Source organism: Lactuca sativa, chromosome 5, assembly GCF_002870075.4.
Source record: "Lactuca sativa cultivar Salinas chromosome 5, Lsat_Salinas_v11, whole genome shotgun sequence".
NCBI classification, from domain to species: Eukaryota; Viridiplantae; Streptophyta; class Magnoliopsida; order Asterales; family Asteraceae; genus Lactuca; species Lactuca sativa.
The window spans coordinates 303,853,045-303,873,218 of record NC_056627.2 but is presented as its reverse complement, the minus strand read 5'-3'; the positions used below and the strand labels follow the sequence as shown (position 1 = coordinate 303,873,218).

Genomic DNA, 20,174 nt, shown 5'->3' with positions numbered 1-20,174 from the left:
TCGTGTCGTAGTATCTGGTGAGTCTCCTCACTTACTCTTACCTGGGTGTTAGGATAGCTGTACTTATGATAACCAACATGGTCTAGCTATTATGGTTATGTTATGCTATTTATATGTGACTGGGCCTGCTGATGCCTGATAGCTAACAGGGTTGCTGATAACCCATCAGGCGTGTTGTTAGCTCATTGGGACTGTTAATAGTCCTCAAGGTTGCTGATAACCCATAATTGTATATATATATATATATATATATATATATATATATATATATATATATATATATATATGTATATATATATGTTGTGTTGTATGTGGTATCTTGGGGAACACGCTAAGCTTCGTTGTCACGTCCCATTTTCACAACAAAAAATTTTCATTTTTATTTAAGGAAATCCTCCAAATTAGAAAACAAATATTGAGAAAAGGTTTATTCCAAATACATTTATAATAATTTTAGAGTAATATTTAAAACGCGAAGTCTTCATTGCTGTTGATGAATGTGTACATTCACGCCTTCGTCTTCCTGAGAAAACTGATGATACTTGTAACAATAAGCAACTGGGAAAGCACGGAGTTTAGTGAGTTTCTCCCAAAATATCCCATACGATAAAACATACAATCATGCATGTCGGGTCCAATCGACCATCGGGTTGGAATACCCCAGACCTAGTCAACCTCTGGTCTAGTCATCATTAGGATGGAATACCCCAGGTTGGAATGCCAATATACAAGCTTAGTGAGGCCGCTGATGAATGTGTATAATCATCCTCTAACTTACCCTATATTTCACTATAAATGGCCATTACGTGAAAGTTGATTTACAAGAATCACACCCAATGCTTATAGTTTTGTCAGTTTGAAGTGACAACATATTAGAATGTTTTACTAGATGAGAAATATTGTATAATGTTCGACTTAATTCATATATTCCACCGAATGCACCACTTAATAATTATAATATTCATGTAGTTGATGTCCTTGGTAATTAATAATATTAAAATTTGATAGTATTTGACAAAATAACTGTAAATGAAACTTGTTATTTTTATTTATTATTGTTATGAAAAAAATATGATATTATGTTTTTAATTATTCGTGTTTTGTTGTTTATTCTTTAAGGTTAAATGAAAGAATTTGGACAAATCTCTATTCATGTTTGTTAGATTCATCTTAAAATACGACTGTTAAAGACAATTTTAAAATTGAAATATTATATAAAAATCCCTATAATAAAATTGAGACATTATACAAAATAAAAATGATTGTGTAATTATATAAAATAAACTTGATTATGTAAGTATACAAAATAAAATTGAGATATTATATCACAATTCCTATAATAAAATATTTAATATGATGGTTATAAATAAAAATTTTAATAATTTCGTATATCTTTAGACCAATACTGTGAAAATTTAATATGTTATGATTAGGGTTTACTCAAAGTCAAAGTGGTTTTAAATTAGGTATCTTTAGATTCGCCTTAAAAACCATGAAAGAAGTAGAATCGTTAGTTGGATACGCGAAATAAGGAAATAAAATATATTACCGTTGCCCACATAAACCGCCTTTAGAAACCTACATATATCAGTAATCAATCTGCACTCCCTTCGATCGTTCTTCTCCAACAGCATTAGCAAGCTACCCATGATAAGTCTCTTCAAGTACCCATGTATGTCTGTATTTTGCATCTTTTAATTTTCTCTTCTGTCGATTGTCTTGTTCTTGATTCTTCTTTGACAGATTTTTTCCGAGGGTTTTCATTTTGAAAGGCTAACAGTTTCTTATACAGTTTTTTCCTACTTGAAAATTGGGGGTTTTTCCACTTCTTGGTTATCGATCAGTTTCTTGTTTTTCATCATGTTCTTCATTTTATGAACAGATAATCTTTAGAATCTTTTGGTTTTGTTTATTTGAAATAGTTTTTGATAGTCGATTGATCCTGCTCTTTAATCTTCTTAAGTTCATTGTTTGGGTTTCTTGGTCAATCATTAAGAACAAGAAGATAGAATGAATCAGAATAAATTTTTTGGGGGTTTTCCCCTTCTATCGTAGGGAGGGTTTGATGAATATGTCTGAAAATAGTTGAGAGATGTGTCTTGTTTCGTAATGCTTTGTTAGATGGGTTATCTGTTCCATATAAATACAATTTTTGAAATTGTTCATCTACAAGCGTGTTTTCTTTCTAGGTTTCTCTAGTTTATGTGCTTAATAAAGGGATATCACATATATAACAGTTATTTTTCTTCAATGATATAGGTTCAGTGATTATCTCCACTAACCTGTTTATTTTGTGGATATTATATATATACCTTACAGGAGACAGATTGGAGGCTGACTAATGATGATGATTTTGATGTATCTTTGTTTCCATATTGGTCTTTATGTGCATGTTTTCTCTCTTTTATTGCAGTGTAATGATTCTGTTCTTGAAATCTGAGATTATTAACAACCTTTTGATTGTGAATCTTAAGATCATCTCATTGAGTCATATTTTGTCTCTATTTTTACATGTTTCAGATCTAGATTATCTGTTTATAACAGTGTGTAATGAAGTCTAAATTATTAACTACTGATTTGAACTTAACTTCACTTTCTTTTCCCTTATTATGCAAGCTTTTGTGTGGTGACCTTTTTATAGTTTCCAGTTAAATGTTTTTCCTTTTCGAGTTCTTTCTGTGTTGCTCATATATGTTTGTAGACTATTTTCATGTGTTTAGGTTATTAATTATCTTTATTTTGTTGGCTAAGCTTTTAATGTATTCTGTTGTTGTTTAAAAGATAAAGGGACATCAGTGTCACTTGTAGTTTTTACTAGTTTCCAGTTAAATGCTTATATGAATCATGAGTAGTGTGGTCAGGAATTTCTTTCTTTGATGCTATGGTTTTTTTTCCAACTGATTGTGTGTTCTACACTATTTAATTAGTACCATATTCATGCTATGGAATGTATATTTAGTGTTTCTTTTTGGCTTAATGGGTTAAGCACTTAATCTGGAGAGCTATATGACTGTTTCTATTTTGAATCTTATGATGACTAAATGTTTTTTACTCATATTTAGTTCTCATCAAGTCTTCATTCAGACCCTCGATTCATAGCAGTGAGTGTAGATTGTGTGCCTTTTGAATATTAATATTAAGAGCATCACATTCTTTTTCTACAGTTCCTATGGTGGCAACAAATGCATGTATGGATCCAAAGATTCAATTCTTTGTTTATCATATGTTGTTTTTCATCTGTCACTTGTCTTGTTCTTGGTTCTTCTTTGATGGGTTTATTTGAAGGGTTTTGATTTTTGAATGACAGAGGTTCCTTATACAATTCTTTCCAACTTGAAAATTAAGGTCATTGAGTTTCTTGGTTATCGGGTTCTTTTTTTTTTCGTCATGTTCTTCATTTTATACAGAGATATCAGTATGGCTTATATAACAAATATTTTTCTTTAATGATTATCTCCATTAACTTGTTTATTTTGTGGATATATACCTTACAGGATAACTAATGATGATGATTTTGAAGTATCATCTTTTCTATAATGGTCTTTATGTGTTTCCTTTTTTATTTTTTTGGTTTCTGGTTGAAAGTTGGGGAGTTCTCTTCCATTTTGGTGAGATGTTTTCTCAATGTGGATATTCCATTCAAGTAGGTGTCTGATTTCAGCTCTTTCTTTCTCTCTTTTATTGCAGTGCAATGATCCTGTTCTTAGAATCTAAGATCCTCTCATCTTTTTTTTTTTCTTTTTTTTTTTCTATAGTTGCTATGATGACACCAAATGTACATCTGTTTACTTAGATTCAGTTCTTTTCAATTCTTGCATGCTGGTAAATTACAATTGAGTTAGGTTGTCCTTTCTTATTAGTAAGTAACCTTTTGATTTGACCTTAAATTCACTTGTTTCCCTTCTTTTTTGGGTCTCTTTATAAGGTTTTATGTGCTCACCTTTTTTTTTTTTTTTTGCAGTTGCTATAGAGGCCCCACCCAAAGTCAATGGATGTTTACTCAGAATCCATTCCTGTGATGGTGGTAAATTGCAATTAATTAAGCTTGTTTGCCTTTTCTTATTCACCTTCATATTCATACTCCTAGGCATCCTTCATATTCACAACATTCTGTGCTTGAAATCTATATCATCGACCTTTTGTTTGTAAATCTAAAGATTGATTATGTTCTTGTCAACTCTTGCACAGTGGTAAATTTCATTTTAGCTGGTTTGTCTTTTCTTTTTCACCTGAACTTTTTTTCACTTACTTAATGCACACATATTTACTCTGATTTGGTTCTTGTCAACTCATACATGATGTTAAATTGCAACTGAGATATCCCTTAAATCCATGTAAAATGACTATTTCACCCACATTTTTGTATTTTTACTAATTCTTCTGTACATGAACTCACAACAATGAACTTTGAATCAAATGGTCTTTTCTATCTTGCTCCTATTTGTTGGTTGAATCTTTCTAATCTCTAATGGTATGGGCTTTCCAGGCTATTTGCAGGAAGGACATTATGTTCAAAACAACTCGACTAATAGCCTGAATATGATGTCCCTCTTGTAGACTATTTTCATGTGTTTAGGTACCACTTTCAGGTATATATTATTCATCTTTTTATTTTGTTGGCTAAACTTTTAATTAATGTATGTATTCTGTTGTGGTTTGAAAGATAAAGGGATATATCAGTGTCACTTATATGAGTTTTACTTCTGTTCATAAATATTAATTCTCTGATTTGTAGTTTTTACTGTAATGAGGAAAAGTTCAACTCTGTCTAATTGTTCTGGTTTTCCTCGATGAGAAATGAAGGAGCTTTTTACATTGTTTAATTAAAAATGATATCATTAACCTTTTCCTTTTGATATTAATATTAAGATCATCTCATCTTTTTTCTACAGTTGTGATGATGCATGGTGACACAAAATGCATGTACGTTTACTCACTCAGATTCAGTTCTTGTCAACTCCTGTACGTTGCTAAGTTGCAATCTAGAGGGAAATTGTCAGAAAAGTCCCAATATTTTCGGAAAAGTTACATTTTAGTCCCAATTTATTTTTTTTGAACAGACAAGTCCCGGTTAGTTGATTTTACATGGTAATATGTCATTTCCTGTTAAAAGAAAAAAAGGACTTTTTTGTTAATTTGAGCCAAAATGAAATAATCGGGGCTTTTATGTTAAAAAAAATTAGGACTTAACTGTAACGTTTCCGTAAATATTGGGACTTTTCTGACAATTTCCCTCTAGATTATTAATCTTTTTGTTTATGAATCATAAGATCATATTAATGTCAAAATTTTCTACTCATATTTAGTTATTTGAAGCTATGGATATGGTGATTTTTCTGATGCTCTCTCTGTATGTGGATATATACCTTACAGGAGACAGATGGGAGTCTGACTAAATCTAATGAATTTAAAGCATCTTCTTTTCTATAATGGTCTTAATTTGTTTTGCTTTTTTGGGTTTCTGGTTGAAAGTTGTGGAGCACAAGCATGAGACTTCTCCTTCCATTATGGTGGGATATTTTCTCAATGTGGATGTGTCTGATTTCAGCTCTCTTTCTCTCCTTTATTGCAGTGTACTGATTCTGTTATTGAATCATAAGATCATCTGAGCTTTTCATATAGTTGCTATGATGACTAAATGCCGCTATGTTTTACTCATATTTACTTCTCATCAACTCTCTATTCGGACACTCGGTTCATAGCAGTGTCTGTAGATTATTCAAATTTTAGTTTTGAATCTTAAAATAGGTGGAAAAAGAAATATTAAATTAGGATTAGAACTTAAAAATTAATGTCTTCCAAAGTTAGAAGCTTTTTTTTTGTCTTCCGGAAAAAGATGTCAAAAAGACCTTTTTATATATCCTTTGTCTTCTGAAAAGCAAACAGTCTTTTTCACAAATGTCTTTCCTCCCGTAGACATAAGAGGTCAAAAAGAGCTTTTGGCAGAAAACAAACACCACTTTAGATTATATCAACCTTTTAGTTTTGAATCTTAGAATCATCTTATTCTTGTTCTACAGTTTCTATGGTGGCAACAAATGCATGTTTGTCCTTTCTTATTCACCTATTTTCCTTTCCTGGGGTCTTTTTCTTTAGTTCATGACTTTTTTTTCCCCCATTATTAACCTTTGTCCCATTTGTTTCACACATGTTTATCCTTGATTTTCTTTTAAATTAGTTTGTTTGTGTCTCATGTCAAGAGAGAGAGAGGGCTTATTTGAATGGCTTTACTATCCTATGTTAGTATATGTAATGAACTTTTACCATTCTATATAACTGAGAATAAATTTATGAAAGCTTAATTGATTATGAATCTTAAGATCATCTCATCTTTTTTCTGTTGTTGATATGGTGGTGCCAAATGTTTTATTCATAGTTTTTCTCTGGTTGTGGAATTAGCAATATCCCTCTTCTTTTAACCTAAATCAGTTATCTGTATGATCTCAGAGGAATCGACTACAGATTGTTAATATTGTTCATTTTACTCTGTTTGTGTGTATGTGTGCTTATAGTCTATGGATCAGGAACTGTAGGTTACTTGATTATATGAAATATGAATATAATGGTGTTTATGTGAATGATGATTTGTGGGTTTACTCAAAGTGTGTATAAGGAGGTGCTTTAATGACTCCTGAAAGTCATGCTTTTAGCCCATTGCCTGATTGGTATGTTGAATTTCAAGAATCTGTCTTTTTGTTTTAACTTTTTTTTTTTTCTCTAATAGGTTATTTGTAAGCTTCTCATGAAAAATAATTTGATAGGAGCAACACACTGGGGAGCATATGTTATTATGTATATAGCAAAAAGGCAAGGTTGAGAGGTATTGATGTTTCTTTTGAATGCTAGTGTTCGATTTGAGTGATGTTTTTATTTATGTTTATATTTGTGGTTCAAGGTTTGGTTTGGGAATATCCCTCTATTATTTGTTTGATTATGTGCTTTAACTATTTACTAGCTTTTCATTTAATTGATATTGTAGGGCTTAAAACTAAGTGTAAGGTCTAATGTTTTGTTTAATAAGGCTTTAGTGTAAATATGTTAAAGTGCCTTCTTCTTGACTTTTATCTTCAACTTGGAGTAGAGGTTTATATTCTTCCTAAGATTTTACATTTTTTTTTATGAAAGGTAATCTTGTTTTTTCATATTAATATATTTTTATTTGTTCAATAACCTTTTTGTTTTGTTCGTTAGGTAGGAAGCTAGCCCATGAAATGATTCATTTCTCTTCAACCCATGTCTGTGTTTTTCATATTTTGTTTCTTCATCTGTCAGTTGTCTTGTTCTTGATTCTTCTTTTGAAGGGTTTTGATTTTTGGATGTCAGAAGTGTTCCTTATACAATTTTTTCCTATTTGAAAATTAGGGTTTTTGAATTCCTTGGTTATCGATCTGTTTACTATATCAAGCATTTTCTTTTGAAAAATCAACCCAATTACAGCATTGCACTATTCACTTTTCTTTATGTCAGAGCATTTTAACTTTCAAAAAATTTCTTATTAACTTTTAAAAAATCTACCAATTCTTTTTTTATTATCATGGTTTTGATGTATGTAATGTGTTCATGGACTTGTTTTTTCTCTAGATTATGCTATTTAGGTTTGGAGATAGAATTTAGGTTTTCTTGTCTGGAAACGAGTTTACTTTCTTTTTAATCTAAAAATGTAATCAAGAATTTCAACAACTCTATTATTGATAACATAATGGAGCCTTTTTAGGTTGTTTAGTTTTTGCTGAAGCAAAATCAAATAGCAGTGTAATTAACTTTTCCCTTTCTATTTTACAGCTTTTAAGCCCTTAATCTTATGCTAGTTTTTATGGACCCTTGTTGGATAATAATATGAGGATAATAATATGACTTTTAAAGCCCAAGACTTCTAATATATAATTATAAAAATATATTTAATCTCTAAGCTTATTTTTATAGCTCATTTTCACCTTGATGCTCTTTTTTGATTTGACTATTTTAATTTTCCAACATCTAGTTTGCACTTTATTTTTGAATATCGACCAAAAATGAATTTTCTTGCATATTTGATTGTTGTAGTTTCATTTTTTTTGGATATAAACAAGAAACTCACAACAATGAACTCTGAAGCATAATGTTAACTCTCTCTCTCTCTCTCTGTTAGTATAATTGGCACTAAATGTATCCCATTTTTTTTTTATTGCAGTGTAATGATCCTGTTTTTGAAATCTGAGATTATAAACAACCTTTTGATAGTGAATCTTAAGATGCAGTTCTGTTTACATGAATGTTTCCCTTGTCCCATTTCTTTCACACATGGCTATCCTATGGTTTGATTTTTTTTAAATAGTTTGTTTGTCTACACAGAGGGCTTCTTCAATTGATTGACTTATCTCCCTCATATTATTAGTATAATGAACTTTCACGCTACTAAATTACAAATTTTGTCCCTATTATATAACCACTTGTTTTTTTATGCTTCATGCTGCCTAAAGTTAGCCATTAAATCCATGTTAAATGACTATTTTGTCCCCATTTTTAGATTTATCTTCAACTAATTGTCTGTTCTACACTATTTAGTAATATATTCATGCTATGGAATGTATATTTACATTGTCTTCTTATTTGGAGATATAAGATGTTTATTTCTCTTGTATGTGTATCGATTTTACTTGCTTTGAATTCCTTTCATCTTTTTAATATTTTTTCCAGTGATGAGGAAGTTCAACTCTGTTGCTGACTTTTTCTTCTTGTTTTCCTTGACAACACAACAAAGGAGATGTTTTTATGTTGTTTAATCGTTTGATGAAATATATATATAAGTGTAATGAACTTTCACTATTCTACAATTAAAAACAATATTATTAACCTTTAGATTATAAATATTAAGTCCATCTCATTTTTTCTACAGTTGTGATTGTGGCACAAAATGCATGTATGTTTGTCGATTCCATGTTTGTTGATTTTAGTTTTTTTTTTTTTTTTTTTTTTTTTTTTTTTTTTTTTTTTCATTTTACCTCAGGAGCAATGCAATTTTTCTTAAGTATTCAGGACATGATGCTAAAATTTAGGGCACAAACATGCGACTTACCTGCTGTGTTCATATCTCTATTTAGTAGTATCTTTTTTGCAATTAGAAATTTATATTAATAAAACCTTATAATATGAACAAAATAAAAATCAACATTTAACATTTCCTGTTAGATGAAAGAAATAACTGTATGTTGAATATTAGAATATGACTATCCTACCCTTCATGTGCAGAAATATGATCATGTCTACAAATCATTTTTTGGATATCTTCAACATGTGTAGTAATTAAAGAGCACAAGGGTATCAAGGAAGTCTTTCATGAGGTAAACTTCTCTAACCTTTTCTATTTTTATTTTTTGTTTGATGTAATTATCCCACCCCTTTGTGACAGTTTGTAATTTATGCAGTTGGTTTTATTCTTTTTAATTTTGAATATTCTCGTGGACAGTGTAAGAAGATACAACTGAGTGATTCTAAACATCTGTTATTTTGTTGTGTGTTCTTAAATCTTGTCAATTATAGTGGGGATGCTGAGAAACAGCTAAACACTTCAATTTTTTGTCCAGGTATATATTTTGTTGTCGTGTGTGTATTAGTTTACATTGATTGGCATTTCAAATCAAAATATAGCATTGTGTGTATTCTCAATGCATTTTACTTATAATAAAAATCGATCAAGCTTTTTCCTCATCAAGCAAGGCATTTTTTTTTTGAAAAAAAAATACTATCTATAGCATATTAATTTCCCTTTGAAAAATCAACCCATTTATAGCTTCACACTTCTTTGTTTTCTTTCTGTTGCAACATTATTACATTCAAAATTTATCATCTTATCAACCCATTTTATTTTGAAAAATCTACCATATTTTTCATTATTATCAAGGCACTTTATTTTGAAAAATCTACCAATAATAGCATTGTACTTTCATTTTTTTTTTCTTATAACAAGCACAATTCGCTTAAAAAAGTTATGTTTACTAGCATGTTTATGTTTTTATTTTGATTGAATACAGTGTTTATGCTGGTTTAGGTTATTTGCTCTTTCCTCTTACTTTTGATCATTGGTAATAACTGATAGTGAGTTTCTGCTGTATTCTATTTTGTGCTTGATAATTGTTGATTCCTCTTTAAGAATGTAATCTTTTCTTTGATGCTTCCATTTTTAACCTTTCTATTATGAGTCTTAAGATCATATCACCTCATTTTTATAACATCGTGCATTTTAGTTTTCTTTCAGTTACAACATTATAACTTTTAAATTTAGCCTGTCAAGGCATTTTACTTTTAAAAATCTATCATATTTTTCAAAATGAGTTATTTTATTTTGATAAACTAGCAATTCTTTATGATGACATTTACTATACTTTTTTTTTTTTTTTTAATTTATTTGGATTTTGTTAATTGTTGATAACAGTCTTTTGGTGAACATGGAGGTTGTTTAAGTTGTTGTAGAAGCAAATCCTAAAGAATGAACTTTTTCCTTTATTAGCTCTTTAATTTTGTTATGAATCTTAATATCACATCTTGTTTTTTTTTGAAGGGTTTTGATTTTTAATTGGCAGAGGTTCCTTATATAATTCTTTCCTACTTGAAAATTAAGGTCATTGAGTTTCTTGTTTTTCATCATGTTCTTCATTTTATACATAGATAATCTTTTAATTTTTTGGTTTTATTTATTTGTAATATATTTGCTACTCTCTATTCTTTTTAAGTTCATTGTTTGAGTTTCTTTGTCAATCATTTAGAATAAAGAAGATACATAATGAAACATAGTGAGTTTTTTGGGGGGTTTTCTCCTTCTAGCTTTTTGGGGTCATGCAATTTCATTTTTTGTGTAGTTTGGTTTTAACTATCAGAATTCAGATATGTGTATCATAGGGAGGGGGGTTTGATAAAGGGATATGAGTATCACTTATATAACATTAATTTTTCTTCAACGTGTTTCCTTTTTTGGGTTTCCAGTTGATAGATATAGTTGGGGAGCATAAGCATGAGAGTTCTCTTCCATTTTGGTGTCTGATTTCAGCTCTTTCTTTCTCTCTTTTATTGCAGTGTAATGATTCAGTTCTTGGAATTTAAGATTATAATTAACCTTTTGATTGTGAATCTTAAGTTCACTTTGTTTTTACCCTTCTTTTTCGGGTCCCTCTATAAGCTTTTTATGTTCTCGCCTTTTTATAGTTTTTACTAGTTTCCACTTTATTATTTTCCCTTTTTGAGTTCTTTCAATGACCTTGTTTATGTAGTTGCACATGAGCTATGCAGTAGTATATTTGCCTTCTTATTTGGAGATGGAAATTGTTCACTTCTCTTGAATGTGTACCAATTTTATTTTGTTGAAACTCTTTTTATTTTATTTTTTGACTTAATCAGCTTAATGGTTTAACTACTTAATCTGGACAGCTATAGATGACTGTTTCTTTTTTAGTTTAACCCAGACAGAATGAATCAACTTAACTCAATGTATTAAGACACTAACACTTTACATATCTGTCTTTTGTTAAAATGTTGAATATCTATTAATTTGTCGGAAATTGAGGGTAAAATTGTCATTTAGTCTCATTTAGACAGTTTATTCAGTCTAAAAAGGAAACATGCCTTATGTATACAACATTTTATCCATACAAACTTCTCTGCCCATTCTATGTCTACCTCTGTTAGTATGTTTATGCTGCTTATAAGTTACATGAGATTGATAAGCTTAGGCATGATGATGATATTGAAGTGTCTTTGTTTTTATACAGTCTTTATGGTGGCTTAGGTTATTTGTGTCTTCTCTTCCATTATTAACCTTTCTATTTTGAATCATAAGATCATCTGAGCTTTTTATATAGGTTGCTATGATGACTAAATGCAGCTATGTTTTACTCATATTTACTGCTCATCAACTCTCTATTCAGACACTCGGTTCATAGCTGTGTAGATTTTTAACCTTTTGAATTTTAATCTTAAGAGAATCTCATTCTTTTTCTACAGTTTCTATGGTGGCAACAGTAGTATGCATCCAAAGATTCTGTTTTTGTCAACTTGTGTGTGGTGGTAAATTTGTAATTGAGATGGTTTATCCTTTCTTATTCACTTACTTCTCTTACATCGCCTTTAGATTTTCATTATGAGTCTTAATAATAAAATCTAATTTACTTATGATACAGGTGTGCTATATATAGTTGAGCAAAACTGAAAGTTAGCTCTTGTCAACCGATGCTTAATTTGTGGTAAATTGCAGTTTGTGTCTGGTTTGTCCATTCTTATTTTATCACATGTTAATATATTTTCATTTGCTTAATGACCTTAACTTTCATCTGTCTATTCAACTCGTGTCTTTGTTTATCATATTTTGTTTTTTCATCTGTCAATTGCCTTGTTCTTGATTCTTCTTTGATGGATCTTTTCAAAGGATTTTGATTTTTGAATGGCAGATGTTCCCTTATATAATTCTTTCCTACTTGAAAATTAAGGTCATTGAGTTTCTTGTTTTTCATCATGTTCTTCATTTTATACATAGAAGAATCTTTTAATATTTTGGTTTTATCTATTTGTAATTGTTTTTGATAGTTGAAATGTCTATCATAGTGAGGGTTTGATGATTTTATCGGTTTCTTTTTTTGATTTAAGTAATTTCTTATTATAAGCATATTTCCTTTGAAAAATCAACCCAATTATAGCACTGCACTTTTTAGTTTTCTTTTTGTTACAACATTAATACTTTTAAATTTTATCTTAACATTGTAACTTCCAAGTATTTTCTTATCAAGGCATTTTACTATGAAAAATCTATCTTATTTTTCAACATGAAGGCATTTTATGTTGACAAATCTACTAATCAATTATAGCACTGTATTTTTAGTTTTCCTATAAAAAGCACATTTACCTTTGAAAAATCAACCAAATTGTACCTATTAAAATTTCCTTAACAAGCCATTTTACTTTAAAAAATCCAAGCAAAAGTTTTATTTTCAATAATTATTGTTGTAAGCTCAGTTTCTTTTGAAAAATCAACCCAATTACAGCATTGCACTATTCACTTTTCTGTATGTTAGAGCATTTTAACTTTCAAAAAAGCTTCTTATCAAGGCATTCAACTTTTAAAAATCTACCAATTCTTTTTTATTACATATACTTTTTTATTATCATGGTTTTGATGTGTGTGTTCAGGGACTTGTTTTTTTCTCTAGATTATGTTTATTTAGATGAGCTATTTAGGTAGTATATTATATTCATGCTTTTATACTTTGTCTTCTTATGTGGAGATAGAAGTTAGGTTTTCTTGTCTGGAAACGAGTTTACTTTCTAAAAATGTAATCAAGAATTTCAACAACTCTATTATTGATAACAATCTTTTTGGTGACAATGGTGCCTTTTTAGGTTGTTTCAGTATCATTAACTTTTCCCTTTCTATTTTACAGCTTTTACATTTATATATAAAATTAATATAATATCATTTGTTTGATAAAATTTTGGATTTATTCATCAATAAGTGTTTCTGTTTTGACAAGATGTTTTCACCATTATGTTCTTGAAATCTTGATTGTTAAACTTTTAATTATGAATCCCAAGATCATGTGAGCTTTTTTGTTACAATATTAATCCTAAGTAGCACTTAATGCATGCATATTTGGTCGTGATGCCTTGGTTATTTAATGTCTCATGTGAAAAATGTTGTTTTTGATCATGATGTTACATGTTTCTTGATGTGATGAGAGATTTTAAAGCTCAAAAGTACGTGATTTTCTATTGAAAGTATATCATTCAACAACATTGAGTCAACCTAATTGAGAATTATATATCTGATGCAGAATTGATACCACTGATCATAGCAAAGGCGAAAGAGACCATATCAACCTCTCCAAACTTTCCTTTTTTTAAAAAAATAAAAAAATATAAGGACCCTTTTAAGCCCTTAATCTTATGCTAGTTTTTATGGATCCTTGTTACTTACTGTAGGTTTAAACTCAGAGCAGGATGAGGATAATATGACTTTTAAAAGCCCAAAGCAGCTGGTTTGCTTTCATCCAAATTCTAAATTGCTTTCTTAATACATTAAAAAACCTCTCTTATATAATTATAAAAATATATTTAATGTCTTAGCTTATTTTTATAGCTCATTTTCACCTTAATGATCTTTTTTGATTGACTATTTTCATTTTCCAACCTCTAATTTGCACTTTGTTTTCGAATATTGACCAAAAATGATTTTTCTTGCATATTTGATTGTTGTAGTTTCATTTTTTTTTTTAAATATAAGTTAGCTGTTAAATCCATGTAGAATGATTATGATGATTTTGAAATCATGTGGTCTTTTTTCTACAGCTGTTATGGTGGCACAAATTCATGGTTGAGCCTAACTTATTGTCAACTCTTCTTTGCATGGTTATTTTTTGTACACAAGTTATGCATTATTAATATATGATGTTTTTGATTAAGCAAGCTAGGAGGCATCCTGAATTTTTAGAGCAATCTAATGAACTTTCATCATTCTATGCTTCAACTTATTAACTTTCACAAATCACAATGGCGCTGGTTTTTTTCTACAGTTCTTGTCAACTCATAAATGGTGTTAAAATTTAAATTGCAATTGAAATAGTTTGTTGTTTTTTATTCACCCACTCTATTCAATTTAATACCATCCTATCAACTTTAATCATTTTTGTACTTAGAAATTTATATCAATAGCCTTATACTACTAAATTACAAATTTTGTCCCTATTATATAACCACTTGTTTTTTTTTAATGCTTCATGCTGCCTAAAGTTAGCCATTAAATCCATGTTAAATGACTATTTTGTCCCCATTTTTATATTTTTCTTCAACTATTTGTCTGTTCTTCACTATTTAGTAATATATTCATGCTATGGAATGTATATTTACATTGTCTTCTTATTTGGAGATATAAGATGTTTATTTCTCTTGTATGTGTATCGATTTTACTTGCTTTGAATTCCTTTCATCTTTTTAATATTTTTTCCAGTGATGAGGAAGTTCAACTCTGTTGCTGACTTTTTCTTCTTGTTTTCCTTGACAACACAACAAAGGAGATTTTTTTATGTTGTTTAATCATTTGATGAAATATATATAAGTGTAATGAACTTTCACTATTCTACAATTAAAAACAATATTATTAACCTTTAGATTATAAATATTAAGTCCATCTCATTTTTTCTACAGTTGTGATTGTGGCACAAAATGCATGTATTTTTGTTGATTTTAGTTTTTTTTTTTTCATTGTACCTCAGGAGCAATGCAATTTTTCTTAAGTATTCAGGACATGATGCTAAAATTTAGGGCACAAACATGTGACTTACCTGCTGTGTTCATATCTCTTTTTAGTAGTATCTTTTTTGCAATTAGAAATTTATATTAATAAAACCTTATAATATGAACAAAATAAAAATCAACATTTAACATTTCCTGTTAGATGAAAGAAATAACTGTATGTTGAATATTAGAATATGACTATCCTACCCTTCATGTGCAGAAATATGATCATGTCTACAAATCATTTTTTGGATATCTTCAACATGTGTAGAAACTAAAGAGCACAAGGGTATCAAGGAAGTCTTTCATGAGGTAAACTTCTCTAAGCTTTTCTATTTTTATTTTTTGTTTGATGTAATTATCCCACCCCTTTTATTCTTTTTAATTTTGAATATTCTTACCTATTATTTTGTTGTTGTGTGTTCTTAAATCTTGTCAATTATAGTGGGTATGCTGAGAAACAGCAAAACACTTCAATTATTTATGCAGGTATATATTTTGTTGTGTTGTGTGTATTAGTTTACATTGATTGGCATTTCAAACCAAAATATAGCAATGCATTTTACTTATAATAGAAATCTATCAAGTTTTTACCTCATCAAGACATTTTTTTTTTGAAAAAAAAAATACTATCTATAGCATTGTACTTTAATTTTTTCTTATTATAAGCATATTAATTTCCCTTTGAAAAGTCAACCCATTTATAGCTTCACACTTCTTTGTTTTCTTTCTGTTGCAAGATTAGTATTCACCTACTTGTCTTCCATCCTCTAGAGATGCTTGGGGTCTTTTTCTTTATCTAATGAATTTTTCCATTATGAATTTTAATAACTCTACTTTGTAAAATGTATTTTTTATCTCTATTTTTTTAAATTTGACTTTGATCTCCTCAACTTTGAACTTTGTAAAATGTCATTGGTTTAATCAATTGTCACTCCTAATACGTAACAAAAAAACATGCTTTATCTATACAGTATTTTTCTCCATACAAACCATTTCACCCATTCAGCCACTTTACCATGTCTGTATTTTTTAAATTTATTTGGATTTTGTTTATTGTTGATAACAGTCTTTTGGTGAACATGGAGGTTGTTTAAGTTGTTGTAGAAGCAAATCCTAAAGAATGAACTTTTTTCCTTTATTAGCTCTTTAATTTTGTTATGAATCTTAATATCACATCTTGTCTTTTTTGAAGGGTTTTGATTTTTAATTGGCAGAGGTTCCTTATATAATTCTTTCCTACTTGAAAATTAAGGTCATTGAGTTTCTTGTTTTTCATCACGTTCTTCATTTTATACATAGATAATCTTTTAAGTTTTTGGTTTTATTTATTTGTAATATATTTGATAGTTGATTGATGCTACTCTCTATTCTTTTTAAGTTCATTGTTTGAGTTTCTTGGTCAATCATTTAGAATAAAGAAGATACAGAATGAAACGTAGTGAGTTTTTTTGGGGGTTTTCTTCTTCTAGCTTTTTGTGGTCATGCAATTTCATTTTTTGTATAGTTTCATTTTAACTATCAGAATTCAGATATTTGTGTATCATAAGGTTTGATAAAGGGATAGGGGTATCACTTATATAACATTTATTTTTCTTCAACGTGTTTCCTTTTTTGGGTTTCCAGTTGATAGATAGTTGGGGAGCATAAGCATGAGAGTTCTCTTCCATTTTGGTGAGATGTTTTCTCAATGTGTAATGATTCAGTTCTTTCTTTCTCTCTTTTATTGCAGTGTAATGATTCAGTTCTTGGAATTAAAGATTATGATTAACCTTTTGATTGTGAATCTTAAGTTCACTTTGTTTTCCCTTCTTTTTCGGGTCTCTCTATAAGGTTTTATACATTTTACTTGTTTATCTGTTAAATGACTTGACCTTATAGAGTTCTTAAGAGTAGTAGATGGGGAACTACATGATAATTTGATTCAGAAAATCATAGAAATAACTATTCTATTACTCCACTGCTTTCAAAGTGATACATTGGCATTTTAATTTTAAAAATCTATCGGATTTTTCATTATTAAGGCATTTTTTCTTTGAAAAATCTATCAACTATAGCATTGTACTTTCCTTTTTTATATAGTAAGCGTATTTCCATGTAAAAAATGATCCCATTTGTATCATTTCACTTTACAGTTTTATTTGTGTTAAAAACATTGTAACTTTCAAGTATTTTCTTCTTAAGGCATTTTATTTTGAACATTATATCATTTTTATCTTATCAAGATATTTTACTTTGAAAATTCAACCAATTTATTTTCATGTACTTTGTTGTTGGAGTAGAAATTTAATAAGGGGATAAATGGGCATCACTTATATCACATTTATTTTTCTTCAATGATTATCTCCATTAACTTGTCTATTTTGTGGATATATAATCTAATGATGATGATTTTTAAGTATCCTTGTTTCTATAATGGTCTTTATGCAGTACTCTTAAGTTTTATTTATTTATTTTTTAAATCTTCTATTTCTTTTGATCATGATGCCTTAGTTTTATCTTTTTTCTACAGTTGCTATAGTGGCACCAATTGCACATATATATTTAGTTCTATTCCCTAAGGCTCACTTACACAAGAACGAATAAGACTTAGAGTTTACTATGTTCGAAAATCTCATGTTAGTAATGAGTAACTTTCAACTGATTTGAGGGCAATTTTGTCATTGTGTGTCTTTTATATACGGAAGAGAGGAGTTAGTTGGAGGTAGGTTTTGATTGTTAGAGAAGTCATTTCCTTGGGAGAGATCTGAATGATAGAACTTGTAATGTAATCATATTCAGCTATATTGGAATACAATTGAGCCCTATAATTCTTGTGTTCTAGATCATTCACCTTTTGATTATAAATCTAAAGATCGCCTCATGCACATATATTATTATGTTCCTGTCAACTCTTGCATGGTGGTAAATTGCAAGTGAGCTGGATCTTTTTTCAACTCTTGGATAATGGTAAATTGTATCCTATCTATTTATAGAAATGTAATAAATTATGCTCTTGAAATCTTCGTAATTAATTGTTAAACTTTTGATTATGAATCCTAAGATCATATGAACTCTTTCCTACAATTGCTAATGTGGCACCTAATGCATCTATAGTATGTATACTCACATTCATTCCTATGCATGATGGTATGTATGTATGTATATTCAGTATTTTAATACATTGCCTTCTTATTTGGAGATAATATAAGTTGTTTATATAGTTTTCAGTCAAATGTTTTTTTTCCTTCTTGAGTTCTAGTACACTCATGCTTTTACATGCATGATTTTTTTTAGTGAAACATCCCAAACGTAGTAATGTAATGAACTTTCATGCATCATTCTATACTTGAAATCTAGATCATATACCTTTTATAGCAATGTTAATGAACTTTCTTCATTTTGCAATTGAGCATTTATAGATTCTTAAACTTTCATCTTTTTTCTACAGTTGCTACAGAGGCCCCAAATTCCATGCATGTTTACTTAGATTCCACTCTTGTCAACTCTCGCATACATCCTGCATATATAGATCATTCTAATCAACTTTCACCATTCTGTGCTTCATATCTATATTATATTATCAACCTTTTAATTGTAAATCTAAACATTGCCTCATGATCTAAACGACTTACTTTAAATGCAATTATATACAACCTAAGTGCAATAAAAAATAAAAGATAAGAACACCTCTCCCCAAGCTTAAAATTAAGCATTTTCCTCAATAATTAGGATGAGAGTAAGGAAAGATCATACCGAGATCAAGGTGGTGGAGGCACGCGAGGATGGTACGGAAGCAACACATGGGTCGTACAATGATGTGTGGGTGGAGTTCTTGTCCGCCTAAATACACACGGGTGAAAGCTTGGTCGCGCAAAGGAAGCCGGTGCAATGATTCAGAATTTTCTTATGAAGTGACAAATTTGCGCGGATGAAGGGGCAGTCATCTTCTACTGCTACAAGGTGGAAGTATCTCTGGAGAAGATGATCATGATTCCTTTAGATGTTGCGGGTATGTCATCTTCTACTGCTACAAGGTGAATGTCGGGAAATTGCACCACTTGGGAATTTTGATTGAGTTTGATCAAGGAGTGTCATATGCCATCTCGCAGCGCATCACACTATGTTTTCCGCACAATAGATCTTTGGGATAACTCTGATATTGTTTTATGATAACATATTTTGATTATTGACACTTTGGTTTTGATATGGGATGTTTTTATACTGTTGGATTTATAATAACTTAACTAGAAACGAAATTTTTAGTCTTAAATTTTGGGATGTTAAAATGCCAAATCAATTTTTTTGTTATTAAAGAAAATGAAAAAGATAAAGATAAAGATAAGTCAAATTATACCCAAGCCTTTGGCTCCAAAGGCAAATCCATTATCCAGAACCGACACTTTCTTTATATTGTTTTTTTTTTTCACTTTTATGTTGTTTAAATAATATCATTGGACGAGTAGTGAGTTGTCTCTTTCTACTTATATGAATATATTTTTGAAAGAAAGATTGTTTATGAATGAATGTGATGGACACATGGACGACAAGAAGCTTTTTTATCCAATATAAATTTGCATTTGCATTTATAGTGTAATTCCACTATGAAAAATAAGTTTTTTTTTATCAATAATAATAATAATAATAATAATAATAATAATAATAATAATAATAATAAGTGAGCTTTTTATCCATTATGAAAATATCTTACATAAAAGTTTTACGAATAAGTAAAATTACACTTTTCAATGTGAAATTGTATCTGTAGTGTAATTCTAAAAAAATAAGTTTTAATTTTTTTTTAAATAATAAGAATAATCTAATAAATAAAAGAAAAGAAAAACAATAAAACAAAAAGGAAAACAAAACAAAAAACAATGTCAAATCAAAGGGCAAATGATTGATTAGATTGAGATTAAAGGGAATAAAAAAGATTAAAAAAA

At 29.3% G+C, this 20,174-nt stretch overlaps 1 long non-coding RNA gene across 17 annotated transcripts; it reads left to right on the top strand.

Moving 5' to 3' along the window:
- Positions 1–1,453: 1,453 nt before the first annotated feature.
- Positions 1,454–19,527, top strand: LOC111892645 (uncharacterized). Of its 17 annotated transcripts, XR_008232604.1 has the most exons (16): positions 1,454–1,672; positions 2,320–3,859; positions 3,962–4,024; positions 4,487–4,589; positions 4,893–4,923; positions 5,374–5,510; positions 6,725–6,820; positions 9,229–9,320; positions 11,974–12,036; positions 12,150–12,212; positions 13,794–13,997; positions 14,308–14,367; positions 15,473–15,564; positions 15,698–15,741; positions 16,879–16,926; positions 17,765–18,062. It is a non-coding gene; the product is annotated as an uncharacterized LOC111892645 (long non-coding RNA). The 17 variants fall into 17 exon arrangements; XR_008232608.1 differs by lacking the exons at positions 14,308–14,367; positions 17,765–18,062 and adding an exon at positions 18,964–19,527; XR_008232599.1 differs by lacking the exon at positions 14,308–14,367.
- Positions 19,528–20,174: the final 647 nt, after the last annotated feature.